Source organism: Centroberyx affinis, unplaced genomic scaffold, assembly GCF_046629955.1.
Source record: "Centroberyx affinis isolate AG114_WGS23_722 - 3 ecotype Tasmania unplaced genomic scaffold, CSIRO-AGI_Caff_v1 ptg000366l_1, whole genome shotgun sequence".
NCBI lineage: Eukaryota > Metazoa > Chordata > Actinopteri > Beryciformes > Berycidae > Centroberyx > Centroberyx affinis.
Window position 1 is genome coordinate 49 of NW_027279037.1, and position 8,061 is coordinate 8,109.

The window sequence follows — 8,061 nt, forward strand, 5'->3', positions numbered from 1 at the left end:
AGACACAAATATGGGCTTATTATACTGAAATACCGCCCGTTTGTGGGGTTTGTTTTTGGCATTCTAGACTTGAACTTTAACGGGATTGCTGTTTCGCTAGTTTCCGAACAAGCTGCGGCTGCGTTAACAGTGAAGGCTAATGCTAAGTTACGTCAGTTTGTTTTGTGTGTGTGGTATTTTTGAGTGTTACAGCCAACTAAAAAGTAATAATTGACGATTTACGTTGTCGTCTAAACTGTAGTACTGAAATTCGGCTCTACATGGTCATTAGCATAAGCAACTCGATGTTTACATAGCCATTTTCTTTCAGTAGCATAATTTAACTAACGTTAGCTAGTGGTGGCTGGCAACTAACGCCAATGGTCCTTGTTGACGTCTGTCTTCTACAATTTAACGTTGGGTAATCTCTGCAGCCTGCTTATTGACTAAAACACACGATTTTTTTTTTGTTTTATCCTTGAAGTTCAAATAGTGTCTTTTTGTTTGTGTGCCATGACCTGGCTGGTGTCAGCTTCATGTGCCGGAATTAACATTAGCTTACGAAGCAGCAGCAAGCTACTACTAGGGAGGTCAAACGTGATTCTGCGGTTTAAAAACAAAAAATCAACATTGTAGCCGTCCTTTTTAGACGGCAACGTTATTTTCCCTCTTTTGTCCGATGGAGTATAACGCCAGAAAACGTTTTAAAAAAATCGCTGCAGTACGCTAGCTTCCGTATCATCCAAACCTGTAACATCGTGATCTCGGTAGAAAAAACAAAGTTTTTCGGTGAAATTAAACCGGTTTATTGACAGATGGGGAACATATTTGATAATATGCTTTAATACACAGTTGGACCATTGTTAATCGATCGCTATTTTGTAAATTGAAGCCCCGTTAAAACGCCTATGCGGAGCTATGACCGAGCGACCCCCGAGACGTTACGAATCGTCTGGTGATCGGCTTAAATGATATTTGTTGCATGTGCCAGTGCATTCTCAAAAACAGCAGTTGTGGGGTATAGGGGCCTAGCCCTACAAACCAGGAAATGAAAATTTAGCTGACTTTGTGACTGTGTTGGTGTTTACGGTGTCAGTGTTTATTTTTCAACGAATACGTCCAAATCAAGTATGTGGGTACGTTCAGTTAAACATTCACATGTTTTTAAATGTGATGGAAAAGTAGACATCATCAGCCTTTTTTAAAACATCAATAACATGTTTGATTCAGTACCACAACACTTAACCAGAAAAAATGACCAACTAATGTTTGGCTGTACACTGCAGCTGATTTGCTTACATTTGTTAAAAAACAATTCTGTATGGATGCATATAACCTAAATCCTATCGATAGTGTATAATAAATTGATACATTTTGTATTGTTACAAGAACTGGCCAGAGAAACAATGCTCATGCCACTGATTGCCATTAATTGACTAATGTAGCTAACTTTGCCAGTGCATTTTTATGCCAGTAAATAAGAAAAGCCCTGTTCAAACTGAGCAGGCTTTTCTAGGTAATAATACCTAGAAAAACTACAAGACTGTTGAAGTCTTGCACGTCAAGAGCAGTTCAGACCTGTATTCAAACTCTTGCCGCCTGGTCTATTTGCGCTAGCCGATGGGACAGTGGTGGGCATCACACATGAAGAGATCACACATTACCTGTTTTGTAAAAAACGTTTACCCCTTCGGCTAGAACAGTTCACTGTAACTATAATTACAAAATAGGTGTTTGATTGTTTCTTGCTCCATAGAACAGAAGCTACACTTTACATTTACATTACAACTGTATTTCGACGTGACACCGTTACAGGAATAACGTTGATGAGGAATTTTGATTGGGGCCACTTGTAATTTCCATGCCGAAACTGGCCCGGGTAGGCGGCGTCAGCACTTGAAATAAAAAATGGGCTACGCCATGGTGCGCGCATAATGACCTGCTCCTGTCTGATGGGCGAAAGTGAAAAACCAGACAGAACACAAGCATGGCTGAGTTAAACAACAAGGGTGAGGATTTGCGTTCTCTCCTGCAAGATGTTTGAGCTTTTAATGCTTGTGTCCTTGAGCAAACATGTTTTGCGGTTACACCACACATGGCTACTGAAATCAGCATTTTTGTTGTCAGGTTGGTGTGGAGCATGTGACGTGCCACCACCAGGTGCCTTTTTGTACTTTATTTTAGTGGCCAACGCATCAAACCTGAGCCCCCGGTGTTAATAAAAGGCGGAGCCTATGACATGTCATTCAGTTAATTTGTAATTTAATACTCGTGGACTGATCCAGGCATGCTGTCATTTTATACTATTTTGACATTTATTCTCCCAAATGAAATTGTACAGCACCTTATCAATAGTTGAGCAAGTTGAACTTGGGTGGTGGTGTTGTTAAATGTGACTTCTCTTTCTGTTCATTTTCTTTGTCTTCCCCCTGTATCTAAACTCCCATTGGCCAATGTCAAGCTTGATGTCTGTCTTGGTGAGTCTTGTGCCGCTTCACGCTACAAGAGCCCAGCCAGACTCGGCCCGCAAAATCAAACAGTTTTGGGGGGAAAAATGTGTCGGGCCAAACAACCAGGGTTGGTAGTCTTCAGCCTGTTAATGCTACAGAATAGTCTGCATCGACTGTCGGGCCTGAGTGCCCGAGTCTGTGCTGTGTGAATCGAGAACTGTAAAAGGGCGACTTTCTTACGCAATCTATGGTGTACGTTATGATGTGTTACACTACATTGCAAAGATAACCAGTCGGAAACTACGATGCGCTCCACGTATGTTTGCTGGTTACTAGCCAAGAGGCTAACCTTCCATGGCTTGGACTAGTCGATGCCTGTAGATCCTGGTGCCGATGAAGACTACTTTTTACATGATAACTTCTCCTGTCTGCAGGACTGCAAGACCGGTCTGCATTAGGCTGTTAGTAGCTGTAAGTATAACTTCCACTGCCTTAGCGTGCTCTCACACAAAGAAGATATTAAAACGAAAAGTCTTCTACAGTCGCCACCATCTGGAACAGCTGAACAGTCTAAACAAATGCTAATGCTTGTCCTGCGTTGCTTAGCGACAAAAGCAGTAGTGATTTGTGTATGAATAGGGACAAGTTGGCAAAGTATTTCCGAATAACAAACATATTGTATTTATCATGTTATCTTGTTAATGGAATACAAGTTAATATGTTTAGCGCTAGTGCAGTTAGCTGATATACTGTTTAATGTGTCAGACCAGCTCACAAACGCCGGTACAGTCGGTGTGTGGAAATTAAATCGGTATAAACTTGTACACCGTATCAAACGGGTTAAATCTGAAACCGGCCCAACCCTGACGTAGTCAGACCTAGGCTTTAGAGTACGCAATTTCAATGGCAATCCGACAGCAAACGTTTAGTCTGAACTGCCCTCGTTGGTCAAGAGTGCACAGTACTGGATTACGCAAAGACTAGCCACGATAAAATCAAACATGTTTGATTTAATCGTGATGTTGCCGATGGGGGTCATAGGAGAGAGATTTGACTCTTTCATGCCCACACACAACGATTAAAGTTGCGACTATACAGCGCAACTACCATGGACTGCCGCAGACTCTGTCCGATCTCAAATTGTTGCCAAATCTGGCTTGAAAAACATGTGATCTGTCCCCAGCTTTAGCCTAAGCGAAGTCTCAAGCACAGAAAAGAATACTTCCATGCTAAAAGGTTTTCCTCAGCAGGACCACCCATCTCTTTCAGTTTCTTGTGGCATTGATCGTGAGCTGTGCTGGTCATGGACTGTCCATATTATTTGCCAACACTCCCATTTACAGGATTTGGCCCTTATTTTTACCCTTTCACACAAAATGGTCTATCTACATCATAATTTAGGCTAAGGATTAGATTTACAGCCTCTGTATTGCCTGGAGGGAAGACTATTCTGATCTTGTTCTGCTTTGTTTTGATTTGATGTAATTGTACTGGGTATGTGCCTTTTTGTAAACTGTAAACTTCAGATGACTAATACACTATTATACTGGTAGACTCATTATGCACCATTATATACTGATATACTGACTATACACCACTAGCAGCAATATGAAGAATAGATGAAATGGAGTGGAGTTCCAACCAGGAAATAAGGGGAAGGGGTTCTCGCCATTGCCGGTAACGTGAAGCTCACTTTTTGTCACCTCGGACTCGGTCTGTGATCTTTCATTTTGAGTTTCAATTAAATGTATGACAGGGCTTTTAATTAACTTTTTAACTTTGTTGCACTGGTGCCTCCAACCATAAAAAATTAGGCCCACCCCAAAACATTTAAGCAGCACTTTTTTTTTTTATTGAAAACTGGCAATGCATTGAAATTGCAATTTTATATTCATACTCTTTATGCAGATATAGAAAATGGAAACATATATCCACACAAATTACTTACATAGAAAGCCAAACAATAACATAACAATAAAAAAATGAATTCCTTCCATGCCCCATTACCAACTTGTTTCGTTAGGAGATGCACATATTTTCATGACTGGACCGAAAATGGGGAAATTCTTGCCACTTTTAAGCATTTTAGCTGATTATCACACCACCACATGGCCAATCAGCGCTATATCTGTTCAGTGGCTATTAGGCTGCCCATCTACCACTATGCTAAATGTAGGGGAGGATATATCTAAACTGGAATTGGTGCTCCGATGTAATTTGATTAGGCCAATATTAGAGGGTTTTCCTCCTCTTGTGTCTGCTGATAGGTAGGGCTGTGCAAAAAATTTGATACAGCTGAGTATTTCAGTATTTTTTTCCATGATACTGTATCGATTTTCCAGCCCCTCGTATCGATACATAAAAAAAATGATTCATGTTTTAAACAGATTTAAGATGTCCTTAAATTTCCTTCAAATCCCTTTGAATTAAATAGTTTTGACTCAATTTGTCCGCTGAGTTATCAATATAATGTGATGTACATATTAGACTACCCAGGTGGTACACAGCAAGTTGTATTTTCAGCTCTATTTTAAAATTTTCAGTAAATTATGTAGAGTATTGCAATGTATCGCAATATGTATCGTATCGCAATGTATCGTGATACAATCGTATCGTGATACGTATCGTATCGTGAGGTCCTTGCCAATACCAAGCCTTACTGATAAGCCACAAAGTTTGATGGCGTTACATGAATCCGTGCGTACGTTATATGCCTTTTTGTCAGAAGCACCAGCACTATTTGACACTCGCACCCCCCTTAACTCAAAACCAACCCCATGTAATGATTTTGGCTCATGACTTTAAATATCACTAGCAGTTGAGTATATTCAAAAAATGTCCTTCAGTTAAACAGTTAAGCCTGCTTAATTGGAATAACTCTTCAAAACTTTGTCTTGCAATACGTGACCTGGTTGATGCACCGAAATGTAGACTAGACTGGGATTATGAAAAGGGGGAAGGCGTACCGAGCATGGATTGGTCTTGCATTTAAGTCAGCAGTGTTGAGACCTTGATGCGTACATATTTTCCTAATTGTATCTTTTTCCCCAAAAAAATCATCTTGTGGTCTACTGGAAGGCAAGTGATGAGAATATACGCTAAAATCATCCATGTGTCTCTGGTAGATTGTTCCCTCCAGTGCTCCATGTTAACACTTTAGCATACTATGTTTGATTTGCGTAGGCACCTCTTCATTGTGCTTGGTCGGCTCGCAAAAATGGTTGATGTGTGCGCTCAAGTTGAACTTTTCTTTAACTTAGAAAGCGCACCTCTCAGCCCTAAAAGAAGTGAGGCGGAGCGCCTTTCCTTAAGCAGCCACATTCGTTCATCTGCCTTGACTTTAATGTAAAAAGGTAGTGTGGTATCCAATTATTTTCATAGCTCTTCCTCCACCTCCTATTCTTGTGTCCTGTTTCAACAGCAAGATTAATTCAGTTTGTTAAATTTAATTATAGCCATATTAAATAGGCCTACATCATTTTACAAAGATTGGAAATGCATTATGCAATGTTTGTATGGAAAATTTGTAATGTATTCATTTACAGAAGTAAATGGCAGGCTTTTTTAAAAAGCAGGCTATATTGAAATGTCTTTATGCTTTTAAAATGTGTCAGCATTGAGGTGCCAGTATATCTATTGAAAATTCCCAAATTCCCAGCCCCACTAACCATACAATTCTCCAAAGAGATGTTAACAGGCCAAAACATTTACAAATGTTGTGGCTACAAGAATAGGCCAAATTATTTTTTGTTCTTTCTTCCTGTAAATGATCAGTGAAGAATACAATATACAACTATACAATAGTTTGTCTTTATCAGAGATTAGGACTCATATGCCATCAAATAACAAAGGCTAAGCAAAAATGGCAATAAAATTGCACTGCTGCTTTTTTTGCTGCACCCTTCTCAAATACTGTGTATTCACTTGCTGCCACTGAGCATTTTGGTAGCTTTCACAACCGTGACATGCCCTACCTCTGTTCAGCTGGCATAGCTGCCACCCATGTATCATTTTATTGGCTATTTGGGATTTGTAGTTGGCCCCACACATTTATTACAGTGTTTCTCGCGTTTATGACTGTCTCCATTCTCAGCAGAAGGGTAGACTCAATAAAAGAGCTTTGACTAGGCTAGGTATGGGTATCAGCAGGGTTTTATTGTAGAGCCCGACCGATACTGGATTTTTGGAGCCGATACCGATATTAGGGAGTAAAAAATTTCCAATATCGATATATCGGCCGATATTCTTTATATATAACATATACATAAACACACAGTTTTTGCAATTATCCCTCAAATGTGGTTATCAAACACTTGTGACAAAGATACGTAATGGAGGCAGGATCTGAAACGCTTTTTTCTTGCTTATCAAAACATGTCATCTTTAGCAATATTTCGCTGTTAATGTATAACATTAACGGTCACAAACAGTAACTCGTGGTTCGCTGCTGCCAAGTCAAGAGATGAACAGCGGCAGCGGTGTTACACCGTATTTGGTGTACACGTTCAGGGGAAACTTTCAACGGTGGAAAAACCGACTCCAATTGTTCGGTTTGAGGGCGTACCAAACTGCGAGTCCTGAACAAAACAGTTTGGTGTGAATACATGCTCACACATTAGCTTCCACTCAGCTGACAAGATATGAAAGTAGCTACGTGGTTAGCTAGTTAGCTAATGTAACAAACGAGTATGATAAGCTCGTTGTCATGGAGAGTAAAAGATGGGGACATTGTTTATTTACTTTCCAGCATTGCGTCTCACCAACTAGGTAACAATGTAACCGATAAAATCGGCCGACCGATAAATCAGTCGGGCTCTATTTTATTGATACAGAGTTCGATTAGTATTTGAAAATTTTACCATTTATCCAGTAGCATAAATTTACCATTTCTGGTGATACAGCCACAACCTAATGCATTTCATATCGAATGGACAGCAAAAATATAGCCTAGATTGTAAAATCTATCCATGGATCTTGTTTAGTGGGGTTAGGTGGGTTGCTCTTCTTTAGGGGTGCATTGATTGATCAACCACTGATTATAATCGGCCGATAAATGTTCTAGGGCTGCAACTAACGATTATTTTCATTGTCGATTAATCTGTCAATTATTTTCTCGATTAATCGATTAGTTGTTTGGTCTATAAAATGTCAGAAAATGGTGAAAAATGTCGGCCAGTGTTTCCCAAAGCCCAAGATGACGTCCTCAAATGTCTTGTTTTGTCCACAACCCAAAGATATTCAGTTTACTGTCATAGAGGAGTAAAGAAACCAGAAAGAATTTTGACTTATTTTTCTTAAAAAATTACTCAAACCGATTAATCGATTATCAAAATAGTTGGCGATTAATTTAATAGTTGACAACTAATCGATTAATCGATTAATCGTTGCAGCTCTAAAATGTTCTAAGTAGTTCATCGGTGAACGGCCAACTGCCCAATCAAAAAAAGTTCCAATTGCAGAACATGGTAGCACAGGCATGTTGTCTAACTGGCAATTAAATATTTCATTATCTGATATAGATAATCTAATTGCACAGTATTTAATGTGTTCAATGCTAAGAGTGTGTTTTGAATTTCACTGCCATGCTCACATATTATAACCAGTTAATATATTGAAAATAAGGCAGAGCCTA